This window comes from Amblyomma mixtum, chromosome 4 (genome assembly GCF_055824585.1).
Source record: "Amblyomma mixtum isolate Tamu chromosome 4, ASM5582458v1, whole genome shotgun sequence".
Taxonomy (NCBI): Eukaryota; Metazoa; Arthropoda; class Arachnida; order Ixodida; family Ixodidae; genus Amblyomma; species Amblyomma mixtum.
In genome coordinates, this window is record NC_143015.1 from 28,241,736 (window position 1) to 28,257,374 (window position 15,639).

The window sequence follows — 15,639 nt, forward strand, 5'->3', positions numbered from 1 at the left end:
AAGAATGTCGATGGTAAATTTTATGGGCTGTATCTGGAAACCTGACGCGTCTGTAGCTTTACTATTATTAAGTGATAAAAATTCTGTAATTACTTCATTTACTGTAACAGGTGTTAGAAATATTGTTTTACCATTACGGGCACTCATATAGGACAGATTTACGTCGCCGCTTGATGTGTCAGCAAAGGAAAGAAAGTAGTCATTAAAGGCATCTGCTAGATCAGCACCTTTTAGTTCAATCCCTTCATGAATAATTTTTGTGGTCGGTTCGGAAGAATTAGCGTAGATAGATTTTAAAACCTTCAAAACTTTTTGAGATTGTCCAGCAGTTGAATTAAATCGGTTATAAAGATATTGCTTTTTAGCGACGCGAAGTTGCTTTGTGACGAAGTTCCTAAATTTTTTTAATGTTTTCAGCTCTTCAGGGCACCTACTTTGCAAAAACAGTCTATAAAGTTTATCTCGTTTTTTTATCAACTGCAACATGTCCTTGTCGACCCATGGTTTCTTACTTTTCTTTGATTGGTAGAATTTCTTCAGTGGAAAGGAAGCATTATAAATGTCAGTAAATATCTCTAAAAAATTTTCGTAAGCTTCATCAGGGTCGCTTTCCTCAAGAACATGTTCCCAGTTAACAATAGATAAGCGTTCCTTAAACTCGCATAACGTGTGGTCATTTATAACTCGATAAAAGGATGTTTGGTCTGGTTGTCGTTGAGAATTCAGAGCGAGATTGACAGATATGAATATTGGCATGTGATCACTTAGAGCATAAGCGATGGTGCCAGATTTCAAGCTTTCTGTTTTGAAGTTTGTTATGAACAGATCTAAAAGTGTTTCTGATTCTGTCGTAATCCGTGTAGGTGACATGATGACGTTTTCACAGGAGTGAACGTTAAGTAAAGTATTGAACTCTACTGTTGTGTTATTGTTGGCCAGCATGTCAATGTTAAAATCACCACCTAAAATTAACTGATATTGGTTGATGTTAACAAATTCTAGGAATGAATCAAGAAATAAAAAGAGCTCAGCAGAACTGCTACCCGGTGGACGATAGCAGACACAAAATATCCTTGTGCCAGACTTGACTGCCAGGACTTCGTAATGGGGTGTAATACAACAAAATTCAGGCAGCATTTCTGATTCCATAAGATTTGGAACTAACATTGAAACACCACCTCCCCTTCTTATGGATCGGTTCAAATAGAAACACTTGTACGTCGGAATAACATAGACGTCACCTTCACAAGTAAACCACGTTTCTGAAAACATAACAACATTGAAACGAGCTTCCACTTCGCTGAAAAAACAGTCAAGTTCTTCTTGCTTATTTCGACCAGATCTGAGATTAACATGAATACAAGAGCAACAATGGGGATTATCATGCTTAATGGAACTACTGAGGTCAGAAAGATCAACAAGATTAGTATAAAGAGACATCGAAAAAAGAGTGCCGCGTGTTACCGCAAATTACTGGCTTTATAGCTGGTCCAAATCTGCTGCACAATGGATGACAATCGCGGGATCATGTTGTTTCCTTCTAACGAACACTTTCCCATTCCGGTGCCAAGCGTACTGGTAGTCATTTTCACCTGCCCAAGCCTTTGCATAGCGCAAGAGCTCACGGCTTTGACGCGTCATGTTTTCGCTGACTGAAACATCTGACTGAATATCTCTTAAAACTGTCCGCTTCTGAAACCACATGTCACGAGTTGAGAGCTTTGAAAACCGTACAATGATCCCGGGCACCTTTCCTGGCTTTGAAGGAAGTCTGTGCACAACATCAACATCATTCAAAGTGAGCTCTGGCAAATTCACAGATCTTGCTACGTCATTTACCTTTTCCATCAGATTCTCATCATTTGTCACCGGTATGCCGTGCACCTCAAGGTTCAGCTTTCTGTTTCGCCACTCAAGGTCGTTTACAGTCATTTTCAACGACTCAACATCATCAGCGTCGACTCTGGTCTCAAGTGCACTAACACGTTTCTTTAAGGTACTGATCTCTTTCTCGTGTTTTACCTGTTGCTCAAGTATATCATCGTATGTTTTTGACATTAGTTCAATAGACTTCTTCACTTCATCGACTTGGTCAGGCAGGCCAGCAAGAGCATCAAGTTTTTGACATATGCCAGCTAAGCAGCTAGCAAGGTCAGGTTGCGTGCTGGGTGTGTCAGAGCTTCCTGCGTTTGTTTTACGACAGTCTGGACATCGCCACGCTTTGCGACCTTTCTCGCCTTTTCCCTTATATGTTGACGCAGAAACACCAGAGCAATTGCCGAGATGGTAGGTGTACTCACATTCGGCGCACTTGAGGGCGAGTCCGTCACTTGGAAGACATTTGTCGCAGGAAGGACATGTCTCCGGCATGTTAGCCTTGGTATAGCTTGTGCAACATACAGGTTTAAAATCGAGAAATCTTTCTCCTAACACTACAACCGAGAGCACGGTAGGAAACAAGGCGGCAGCGAGCAACACGGCAGCAGCAGCGGTGGTGAAAGAAAAAAATGGCAAGTAGAAAAGTAGGTTTTTCACCAACCTGTAAGACGAAAACAAAGCAGATAAGGGGGCGTCCGATCACCACCGTCGCTGCTGCTCGTGTGACCCGTTTACAGCTTGGCCGGTAGAAGCGCGGTGGCGCAGAAGTCTGTGACGTCACACTTAGAGCTGTCTTGAGGCCAGCGCAGCAGGGTTCATCGCTGAAATCTGCAGATGCAAGTAATTCACGGGAGCTGAGCGTCGGTAGGCACACTGGAATGTCCGCCTTCAGGACAGAACAAGGCAGCGCACTGTAGCAGCAGGCAGTCAGGGGTAACCCACCTGTAAGACGAAAACAAAGCAGATAAGGGGGCGTCCGATCACCACCGTCGCTGCTGCTCGTCTGACCCGTTTACAGCTTGGCCGGTAGAAGCGCGGTGGCGCAGAAGTCTGTGACGTCACACTTAGAGCTGTCTTGAGGCCAGCGCAGCAGGGTTCGTCGCTGAAATCTGTAAGACGAAAACAAAGCAGATAAGGGGGCGTCCGATCACCACCGTCGCTGCTGACGTTTCACAGACGGCTGCATGGTTTGGCTTCTTACAGACCCGTTTTCTCGTCTATAAGGTGCATACTCCGACTATTTTTGGTAGCTGGGAGTGGAATTCAGCGCCACTATCCCGTAGCATTGCTAGCAATGTTGCTCGAGGAACTAGCGCGCATTAAATGGGATGTAAGAGGGTTCAGCGAGGTTAGGACAGGTGAGGCGTATACAGTACTAAAGGGCAGGCACCTACTGCGCTATCGCGGATTAGCGAACCGGCGAGAACTAGGCGTTGGATTCCTCATCAATGAGGATATAGCTGGAAACATAGAGGAGTTCTATCCCAAGCAGCACAGGCAGGCAATCGGCCCAATATTGCAAATGGGTGGTTTCGCTCTGGTCCTCTGTAAGAGCGGCCTTTGCCAGTACATTTCCTATATTGGGCCGATTAGCCGTGCTGCTTGGGATAATATTAACCTTTCTGCGTCAGCGGGACACATACTTCCCACTTTCCCTTCTGCATAAAAAAAATTTATCCTCAAAAACCCGTCGCATTCAGCTCATTGGTCAAGTGCTGTCATCTATTCGAAGTGTTGTAAGCTCGAGAAAAATTGTTTTGCTGCGCGTTTGATAGGTGGCAGTAGTGGCACAGTTCAAATTGACAGCCGTGCTGTGCGGACGTGGGTTTAGGTGCTCTTCGGATCACGCGTGGAGACCGGGACCGGACCGACTGCGAGAGCGACTGCGTGAAATAGATGAGTACTTTCCTTTAATAGTTTTAAAAGTGTGTTTAGTTTTTTTAGGCTGTTTTAGGCTATTTGGCCGGCAGTTGTTTCAGTGCTTTTTTGTGCGTTAACTTTTAGAGAGATAGCTATTTTTTTCTAAGTGATCGATCGGCATTTGCGGTAGGCAGAATTTTATTTTATATGTGCACGTGTTTTCAAGTGTAGACTCAAAAGAAAACATTCGACAGAAGTCTGTCTGGTTGGGAAATTTAATGTTAGGAGAAGGTAAGTGACGCCAACCAAGTAAAATACAGGAAAAACACGACGTTTCGGGACCGGCTCGGCCCCTTCTTCACGGTGTGACTACGGGCGAGCGCAGCTTGGCTTTTTAAGCCACACAGGGGCTTAAAAAGCCAAGCTGCGCTCGCCCGTAGTCACACTGTGAAGAAGGGGCCGAGCCGGTCCCGAAACGTCGTGTTTTTCCTGTATTTTACTTGGTTGGCGTCACTTACCTTCTCCTAACGTTTTCAAGTGTGTTTGTCTTGAGCCTGTAGTTATGTTAGCATTTGGTGGAAGCAGCAATCGAGTGTTGCTAAGATCGTTAAGCTACTGAAGGTTAGTTGTACGGAGTGTGAGGCATCGGTGAATTTAAAAGAAACGCGGTTCGATTCGATGGAGGAGGCCGAAGGCGCAGATGTTATGTGCAAATTCTGCGTATTAGGTGCACGCCTGGAGAGGGCTGAACAGGCGAACAGCGAACTAGTGCTAAGGATGGATGCTCTAGAAACAGAGTTACAGATAGAGAGGGCAGAGAAGCGTAAGCTTCAAGAACAGCTTTGTCAGTTGGAGTCAAAAACGGCTGACACCGCCATTGGAAGCCACAATGGCGGGCATTCGAGCGCCAGCCACGTGGATGGGGCTTGCACTGGCATGGACAGCGAGAAGCCAGTTGGTCAGACATGTTCAGGCAGGAACAGCTACGCACAGGGGGCAGCTAGGAAGTCGAGAGGCGATACTGAGAAGGGGAACGAGCTAATTCCAGGAAATGAGGTCGCAGTCGCTGATAAGAGGCAGCAAGATCCGGAAGTTAGGAGGGAGGGGCAGAGTACGCTAGTGCTTATCGCTGGTGACTCAAACATGAGGCGCTGCAAAAGAGCTATTCTGGACCGGGTGAATGGTGATAGGCGGGTAGCAGTCGGGGTGTTTCCAGGAAGAACAATGGACGATGTTCTGAGAGCGACTAAAAGTGAACTTTCTGAGAAGGCTGCAAGGCGTAACTTCGTAGTTGTAGCGGCGGGGCTAAATGATGTCCTGAATGGTAACGCCGCACAAGTAGGGAAAAGATTAGCTGAGGGAGTTGACGGTATAAGGGCGATAGCACAGCCAGCGCAGATCATGGTGTGTACAGTGCCGGAGGTACAAGGAAGGGATGTAGAGGTTGCTAACGACGTTGTGAATCTCAATCGAGAGATAAGGCAGTTAGGCCTCGACAAAGGCTTTGAAGTGGTAAACATAAACAAGGAAGTGCACAGAGCAGGTTTGGGCAGAGGCTTTGGACGAGATGGCATCCATTTTAGTGGAAGGGTAGGAGAACAGATAGGCTGGCGCCTGGGAGGCCGAGCGGTAGCTTTTTTAGGGAGTCCACGGTGGCTCAGGGCGCAGGGGTAGGTAGAAGCGATAACAATGGCGGCTGAGCCCAACAAAATGGCCACTAGGAGGCCCAGAAAGAAAACAGCGAAAAAGAAATTTAACGCCAGGATTAGTTACATAAACATGCAAGGGGGTAGAAAGAGAGCGAAATGGCTAGAAATAGAACAGCGGTTAAAGGACGAAGCAGTAGGTGTGTACGCTCTATGCGAGACACATCTGTGGGATCTAAAAGATCCACCTTTAATAGATGGCTATGTCTGGGAAGGGTGCAACAGAACAACAACGGAGAAGAAGGGAGGAGGAGTAGGTATGCTGATACATCAAGGGAAAAATTGGCAAAGAATAAAATCAACTTGCAAAGAACATGTCTGGGTATCAGGTACAATTGCTGGTAAAAGGATATGGCTAGGGGTAGTTTATTTAGCGACCGGGGACAAATGCAGGCAAGAAAACAAGGATCTAGTTAAGTGCCTCAATGACGATATAAAGCACATTGGGGACGGTGACGGTGTTTCATTCTTTCAGTTCACGGGATGCCAATGAAAACTGGTCTCTTATTCGCGATAAACTAACTTTGTTAAAAGATAAGTACGTGCCCAAAGTCACCATCACCACATCTACAGAAAGCACATGGTTCACAAGGAGCGTCAAAAGATGTATAAACAAAAAGAAAAGGTTGTTCGCGAAATACAAAGTGTCAGGATCTGCGCGTGATTGGAATCAATACCGCACACATGCGCAACTGTGCAAAACTGAAATTGAAGACGCGAAAGACAAGTTTTATAACCATGACATTTCGCATCTGTTAAAGAACAATCCTAAAAAGTTTTGGCGAGTTGTTAATCCAAATTACAGTTCCAACTCCTCAGTGTCAATAACTAAAGAAGGCAAGCTCCTTACCTCCCCTGAGGTAGCAGAGGAATTTAACCAATTTTTTTGCTCAGTGTTCACAGATGAGAGCCCTTTACCTTCTGACCTGACATTTACAAAGCTGCATTCAACTATGCCCGACATAACTGTCACGCCAGAGGGCGTATCCTCTGCCATAGACCGTCTACCCGCTAACTCCGCACCCGGCCTCGATGGAATATGTCCTAAATTACTCAAAATAGCAAAACCTGCAATATGCCCCATCTTAGCTGCTATCTTTCAGCAATCCATTGACACAGGTTGTGTTCCAAAGGACTGGAAAATTGCACGTGTCATTCCCGTTTTTAAATCTGGCGATGCTTCTAACCCTTCAAATTACAGGCCCATTTCGTTAACTAACATCAGCTGCAAGTTGCTCGAGCACATACTCTCATCTGCCATCATGGGTTATCTGGTACAGCATAACTTCTTTTTTGTCAATCAGCACGGCTTCTTACACGGTCGATCGTGCGAAACACAGCTGTTTGAACTGATCACTGACCTTCATCACGCTGTTCATGCTCACTCTATAATAGACGCCGTATTCGTAGATTTCGCCAAAGCATTCGATAAAGTCCCACACATACGTCTAATAAATAAACTTGAGAATCTGAACTTAAATCCTAAAATTATTTCTTGGATCAAGAGTTTTTTGGCCAGTCGGTATCAAACAGTCTTTGTTAATGGGCATTCATCGTCCCTCTCCCCCGCTAAATCTGGAGTACCGCAAGGGTCTGTACTCGGACCTATCTTGTTCTTAGTTTATATTAATGATATAAGTAATAACCTAAATTCCACGGTCAGATTATTTGCAGATGATTGCGTGATATACAGACAGATTACCGATCCTTCCGACTCTACTCGTCTACAATCAGACCTTAACAAAATTAATGACTGGTGCACACAATGGCAGATGGAGATTAACACCTCAAAAACAAAAGTTGTTAGATTTACCACAATATCTAGCGCCGAACCTTATCGTTACACTTTGAACAATGTGCGAGTAGAATCGGCACCCATCATAAAATATTTAGGTTTGCATTTAGCAGCAGACCTCTCATGGAACAGGCACATCGATACAGTTATTAACAAAGCTTCCAAAACACTCGGCTTCCTCAGACGTAACCTGCGTTTAGCTAATCCAGGCACAAAGCTATTAGCATACACTACATTAGTTCGCTCGAAATTGGATTACGCCTCTTTGATCTGGAACCACCATCAAGCATACCTAGTAACAAAATTGGAGTCCCTGCAAAATAAAGCCGCCCGGTTCATATCGAAGAACTACTCTCGATCAGCGAGTGTAACTGAAATAAAAAAAGCTCTAAATTTACCTCTTCTCGAAAAACGGAGAATGGTTTACATGCTGTCATTTTTCTACAAATTATATCACAGTCATTCTTCCTTTGCTTCGTACCATATCAAGCCGGCTCATCGGATATTCCCACGCATTGATCACCAACTGAAAGTAGAACCCATTTTTGCTAGAACTAATCTCTTCTTTCATTCGCCTCTCCTCATCGCCATCCGTCAATGGAATCTACTCCCTGGCACCATTGCGTCTGCCAATGATTACGAAGCGTTTGTAACCGCTCTAAAACGTCACTTCGAGCTGTAACCTTCATATTTTTGCATTCTTGTTGAAGCACTGCTTTTGAAGAAAACCTGAGTGTTCTTTGTTATGTGCCTTTATATTTTGAGTGTTTGATGCTTTTCAACAATGTGTTCCCGGCCAACGAATTTTGCACTCATCGGAAATTTTTTCTGTTGTTCCCCCCTATGTAATGCCCGCTCGGGCCTTTATGGTATTTGAATAAATGAATAAATAAATAAATATTGTTTTGCTTGGAGACATGAACGGCCACATCGAGGATCTGGATGGATACACAGATTGCAACGGGAAGTTAATGCTAGACTTGTGTGAGCGGCACAATTGTCAATAGGGAAACGAAATGTGAGGGACAAATCACGTGGGAATCCCGTAACAGGCAAACAACAATTGACTACTGTCTAATGTCGCAGGGCATCTATAGCAAGCTCGCAATAATGCAAATAGACGAAGAGGGGAAGTACAGCCTAAGAAGTGATCATAAACGTATTAGTCTACAGTTGGGAGCCCTAGTCAAAAGAGAAATGCAGCGAAGTCAAAAAGACAATGCAAAATTAAACGATGAGCAAATAGCCCTAATATCAGCCGATATAGAAGAAGTAATCGAGAATTGCCCCATGGAAAAGTGGGATTATAATTAGTTAGACCTGCTCATCGCTACAAAAATGAAACAAGTAAAAGGAGTAAACCGCTGGAGAGGAAAGAGGAAGCCACGAAGCTGGTGGAAATATGGAAATTAAGGAGGCCATCGAACAACGACGGGTGGCCTCAAGGGAACACAGAGAAGCAAAGAGGGCGCAGTTATCTGAAGAGGAAATAGGTGAAAAATGGCAATCTTATCGACAAAAGAAACAGCAAGATAAGGTCCTAGTCCAGGCTAAAATGAAGCAGTCCTCTGATAAATGGCTGGCTGAACTTCGCGAGGCAAATAAAGAGTGGCCAAGAAAATTCTGGAACCATATAAGCTGGTTGGGAAAAACAAATCAAAGAACGCAGGAACGCAGGATGCTGAGGGAAGATGTTTAGAGGGAGACTATGCTGTGAACTACATTACGTCATTTATAGCTGCGTTTATAGTTGTCGACAGAAATGTCACGCTTTTCAGTTGGTCGAAACTCTCGTGACGTCACAGTGCGCCAATTTCAAACAGGGCCAATTGTACTTTGTAGTAACCATGCAACCAATTGAAGGAATCATATATGATGCTCCAAAAAAGTGGGACTGAGCTTAGTTAATTGCTTAATTACCAAATTAGTCTAATTAACTTTTCTAGTCAGGCCATGTAAATAAATAAAACCGAGTAGGAAATTGGTCGAGCTCGGGAATCGAACCGCGGTCTTCGGAGTGCGAGACGAGCATGCTATCCACTCCGCCATTCCTGCTCTTTTTTTTTCTTTCATGGTATTTATTTCCATGGTTTTGTATACAAAGCATATATATACATATGTGTGTGTGTATATACACACACAAAAACAACTATTTACAGAGCACCTAGGCAGGCGCTACGTGGCAGAAACATAATAGTAACATATTATAACTAAAAGGCCGGTAAAGATATACAGCGCATCAGGAGAGGAAACCAATCCGGTACAAAGTCCAATTTTTTGTAAATGTTCGTTACCTGCAGCAACATTCGGCTAAAGTGAATTCTGGGCGAAACAACAGGTTCAACGTTGCGATCTTGCATGCGCGTTTTCCAGAGACTATGAAGTCCAATCAGAAGAATCATATCATAACGATTCGAGTCAGGTTGGGAAACAACAAGGTAGCGCACACTGTAGGAATTTAGGAGAAAATCTTTCTGTAGCGCCCTTTGCAACACATCCCAAAACAAAATCGCGTCTTTGCAATCTACAAAACAATGTTCAATTGTTTCAGGCACATTGCACAAGCGACAGTTGACAGAAGACACAAAAATGCTTTTCCTATCGAGCCACGTCTTGACAGGTAGAGTTTCAGTGTGTAATTTATAGAAAAATGTTTTGGTGCGAGGTGAAATTGGCATTTTACGAACTCGCTTTAAAACATCATGACCCATGAGCCCAACGTATACGGAACGATACAGTGGGGGCGGGAAGAGCATGGATATCAAATCCCTGTACAGATTTTTGCGCGAAACAGAATATAAGTACTCATTTGAAAACCGAACTGTCAAAAAACGCACGGAGGCATAAACTTCCTGCATAAAGCCTAGTAAACGGGGTCGTTCAGTAAAATTGGAAGAAACTACTAAGTTCGGAAGTAGAGTCATGAAGTTAACCTGCAAGAATGCTCTAATAATCGGAAAGGAACAAGCACGAAAAAAGAAGAAACGGGCAACCAACTGCCTCACATACAGGTGCTCTAGGCCCAGGCCTCCTGCACAAACAGGCCTGAAAAGGTTATCACGCCGCATGGGCTCAAATTTGGAGGACCAAATAAACGTCGCAAATATACGATGGAAACGCTGTATGTAATGTCTGGCGCAGTGAAGGACCTGGAGTACGTAATAAATCCTTGTTGCCAGAAAGGTGTTGCAAGCCTGGGCCCGACCAAAAATTGAGAGGCGATGCGGTACAAACGTCTGAGCATAACGCTCAACAGCCGGAACTCGCTCTCTCCAGTAATGGGCACTGGATTTGTAGGCATGAAGTGGAACGCCAAGATATTTAGGAGGCACACAAGACCATTCTATGCCAGCGTACAGAGGTGGAGTTGTGCCCCATGAACCAAACCATAGGCCAGAACTTTTGGAGCGATTCATTTGAGCACCAGAAACGATGCCGAATTGATCTATTGTGGACAACACATCATCAATGCTGGGCTTGTCAATGCAGAAAAATGCAAGGTCGTCAGCATATGCCAGCAATTTGACTTCATTACCCAAAATAGGGAACCCATGGATATTACTGTTACGCAAAACACTCAAACAAAGCGGTTCCAGGTAAAGAGCAAAAAGCAGAGGAGACATCGGACAGCCTTGCTTCACAGAAGAGCGGATTGGCACAGGGTTCGAGAGCTGGCCATTAATGATCAATCGTGTTGAACAGTTGCTGTAGCAAAGTTGCACCCCTTTAAGTACAGTAGAATCCACGTTTGCTCGCTCTAGAAGTGAAAACAGAAATGAATGGCGAACGCGGTCAAATGCTTTCGCAAGGTCAATCTGAAGGAGGGCAAGCTGCTCATGAGAGCTGGAGGAATATTCAAGTATTGTCCGCGCAATGTGAACATTACTTTGAATGGAGCGGCCTCTCAAACCGCAAGTCTGGTGAGATCCAATGAGTACCGACATTGCGAATTGCAGGCGATTTGACAAGACTTTAGCAAAAATTTTGTAATCCACATTTGCCAATGTAATGGGCCGATAACCTTCTACGGAGCGCAGTTTTCCTTCATCAGTTGTTTTCGGAATTAGGACTGTGTGGCTTTTTGTAAAAGACTGAGGAAGGGCTCCTATATCGAGCCCCACTGTGAAGACCCTCAGCAGGACAGGAGTGAGAATAGATTTAAAAGCCTTGTAAAATTCGCTTGAAATGCCGCAGGACCAGGCGTTTTTGAGACAGGTAACTGATCAATTGCATGTTCCACCTCTTCCTGCGTGAAAGAGCCGCTAATAACAGAAGAATCATCTTCCGATAAAGGGCTCACTAAGGTGCTGAAATACGCCAAAATTTCCGAATTATGCACATCAGGTGAAGCACTAAATAAGTCTGTGTAATAATCTACAAATACGGTCATCACCTCATTTGTACTGGACACTAGTGTGCCATTGGACATCATCCCCGAAATAAACTTTCCAGTCGCATGACGGCGCTCATCAAGCAAAGCCTGTCGTGTGGGTGCTCACATTGCAGATCACGCTTGGTACGAGATCGAACACGGGCACCTCGGTAACGTTCTGCATCAAATCGTTGTAACTCACTTTTGATACTAGCTAATTCATCCGTATATAAACCAGGTGCTTCGCACTCCATTTCATACAGATTGTACAAATTTTTCCTGAGTGTCTGCTCCTGATGTTTCCTGTGAAAGGACCGCACGGAACCAATTTCTATAGCTGTAGCACGCACGTCTTGCTTAAACATTTCCCAAGCGGCGAACAACGGCATCTTACTCGAGAGACAGAATTCCAGTTGCGAGCGGACACGAATAACAAACTCTTCATCATTAATTACTGAAGAGTTCAGCTTCCAAAGCGCCCATTTCGGCCTGAATTTTGAACAAACACTGCCTCCGAGGCGAGCAACCACCATGCAGTGATCAGAGAACGAAACTGGTACAGTCTCACAGACCAATCCTCTGGAGACAAGTGAAAAAGATGCATAAATTCGATCTAGGCGAGCGTGAGAATGGCCCTGAATGCGTGTGAATAAGCGGAAACCAGGACATGAACTTCCGGTATCAATGAGCCCTGCATCTTCCGTAACAACAGACAACAATTCACCGCTCCTATCCCTGGGTGTATCAGGACTGGCACGATCAGCTGGGTCGCACACACAATTAAAGTCACCCATTAGCACAACGTGTCGGTCACAGTCCAGTAAGCTGGCAATGCATTCAAAAAGAGTAATGCGCTGTGGCACAGTATTAAATGCACAGACATTCATTAGTCGCCATGGCTTTCCATAGAGAAGAAAATCGCAGCATATCAACCGGCCCTCATTATCGACATTATAGGTCAAGCCCGAACAGGGGAGCGTCTTGCGCAGAAACAACCAGCAACCCGCCGACAAGCCCACAGCATGCGTTACGAGAACATTATGTTCTGATAAAAAGGGCTGCAGGGCCACCTCAGTATCCTCCTCACTTTCAATTTTTGTCTCCTGGACGGCGATAACATCAAGGTGCCTGCTGCAGAAGAGTCGGCGGAGTTGCACCTGCCTCTGGCGAGACCTAAGGCCGCGTACATTCAGTGTTGCGAATACTAACTCTGCGGAATCAGCCATGATGACTGTAACTAATTATGCCTACAGTTCCCTGTTCTTGTCGGTAGACGGCGATGCCGCCTGAGAACCACCGCCAGGCCTCCTGGACCGCGAACGTCGGCACTGCTCCTTGTGCCTCGACGCGCGACGCCGACGGCGATGAATGCTGCGCACCGGGTCCTCATCGCCACTCGTTTCGGAAGCGCAGGACGCACGGCGCTTCTGAAGCGGCTCGTCTGCGGAACCAGGTTCAGCGTCCGCTGGAAGAAGGCCCTTATCCGGAAGCTGCTGGCCAGCATTGACAGGAGGAAGCGAAGTGTCCGCTGTGGTATCCGTAGTGGCCTCAAGGACGGCCACTGGTTCTCCTCCACCAGCAGCAGAACTCGGCGCCTCACACCGAGGCGGCGCTGCATGGTCATCCGCCGGCTCTTTACACTCCGCGGCAGCACTTTGGGGAACAACCGGTGCACTGACACTCGAAGGCTCAGCTACAACGGTGGCTGGCAAGTCCCCAGTCGCGTCAAGTACTTCTGTAGCGTCCATGATGTGCTCCTGTAGAGCGTCGTCAGCGGGCCGCACACGATGCCGCAGCTTGTCAGCATACGTCACGACGCACTCCTCCGTTGTGTGGCCGAAACGCCGGCAGTCGTCACACCGCGGCGTACGACAGTGCCGACGAATGTGGCCAACACGGTTGCAACGTAAACACAGAGGTGGTCTGCCCGGAATTAGAACAAGGCTCTGAACGCCGCACACAGTCAGCTGATGCGGAACGTCACTAACCCCGACTCCATCAGCAAGCGACAGGACGACAACACGGCTTAGAGTTCTCATCTGCTCCATGTCAGAAACTTTCCAATTTTCCGCCGAGATAGATGTCACCTTCCCGTACGCCTGAAGGGCCTCACGGATGAAGCAATCTTCCAAGCGTTCGGGAAGCCACAAAAGCTTCAGCTTCACCTCCTTTGGTTCCGGGTCAACAACAACGCAGCGGCGGCTCTTCACCAAGAGATCGCCGCACGACACGAGCTTTTCTTTTGATTGCGCAGATTTGCAAGTCACCATCCAGACGTGAGACATCTGGAATTGTCCGATGGAGCTAATTTCTTTGAGGTCTATGACGTTTCGCAGCGAGTCTCTGAAATCCTGTGCCCTGTACGGGCGTCCGGCAAGATCTGCATGCAGGAAAACGGAGTCGGTCACAAGCTTACCGGTTGGGAGTCGGGGCAGAACGATACGGTAGTCATTACTGCCAGCAAAAGCCTGAGCAGTACCTCGGCCAGAGGCCGATTAAACCTTTTGTGCGGAGAACATCGAGGAACGCGTCCGCTTCGAACAACGTCTTCTTCTTTCTCCTCCGCCATTCCTGCTCGATGGTTTGGAATGAACTAAGGCGTGTCTAGTGAATACAGTGTCTTCGCTCACTGCCATCCTCCTTCCTTCCCTTCCGGCGAGGTTTAGGTGCGTAGTGAGAAACACCAGATGTTACAGCACATGGTAGGAATGATGGGTCGCTGGATGCTATAAAATGTGAGCGGTTTGTCACGAAACAATAAATCTGGATATTGTAGTCTGTATATCATATAGTGAACTTTAAACAAGGAGTTATTGATGCGATTCCTTGGGAGAACTTATGGACAATCATTTGCAAACGACCGATGCAAATATTTTATTGAGTTCTCCTCACGCTTGCTTGAAAGAAATAGAAGAATGGATTAAACTGGCAAGCAATGCATTTTCACTTAGAGGTTTGCTTGTGCAGGTAAGATCGCGTAAAGTAACCACAAATATTTATTAGGAACATTTGTTTCATCATTCTCGCCATCATCATCCTGACGACGCCCACTGCAGGACAAAGGCCTTTCCGATACCTCTCCAGTTAACCTGTGGCCCTTTTTGCGTTTCGCCTCCATCTAAACGCAGCCGAAACACCAGGTTTGTGAATTTTGGAGAGTCCGCAAAACGCCAGTGCCGAGCCATTACAGATTAGTACAGATAGAGCGGTTTTGACTCATGATGACGCTTTAAGATGGTTGCCAAAATTTCGTTCATTTTGGTCTGAAGTTGAAGAGTCGGATCCTTAAAGGGTCCCTGAAATGGTGTTCATTTAGGCAAAGAGAAGTCGAAGTATTGATAGACATTGAACAATCCATCATCCTACCGCAAACATTTTTTATCTACCTTGTGTGGAACCAGAGATAATGGCTATTAAATATGACCACCAGCCTTTTCCCTCTCAACTCGTACACCGGAACGAACCCTATCAGAGCGAACCGGAGCATGGTCCCGGCCTGTAATAAAGATTACAGGCCGGGACCATGCTCCGCCCACAAATGCGTCATCGACGAGATCGGTTTGTTTACTTCCGGTTGACGCGCTCGTTCGCTCCCTCGCTTTCCAGCTGTCTGCTGTGTTCACCTGTGTCTCGCAACCGTCGCTGTGGCTTCTCTCGTACTATGGACCCCTAGCTGAAGGAACGACTTTTGCGGATGAGTGCCGAAATGGGATTTCAGCCTTAAGGCGGGGACACGTGTGCGATTCGCTGCGGCGCGCCGTTGTGAACGACGTCGTAACGGCCGATCGCAGCTCGTCGCCTGCGTCCAACCTGCTGGATGTCAACGACGAGCCGCGCGCGGAAAACGCAACGACGGGAAGCGGGAGCCAATACGAGCGCGGAGAGCGGCAGCGTCATGATGCCGTACAGCGCGCTGCTCAGGGCGCTCGGGGCCGAGCCACGCCGGACCGGCCTGCCAGCCTTGATGCCGGCCGCCGGCGACTGAAAAACGCGCTAGTATTGTTTGTTCTCGTCCATAGCAAGCCCTG

At 46.4% G+C, this 15,639-nt stretch overlaps 1 pseudogene; it reads right to left on the minus strand.

The window, feature by feature from the left end:
- Window positions 1–12,763: 12,763 nt before the first annotated feature.
- Window positions 12,764–14,130, minus strand: LOC149346021 (uncharacterized; annotated as a pseudogene).
- Window positions 14,131–15,639: the final 1,509 nt, after the last annotated feature.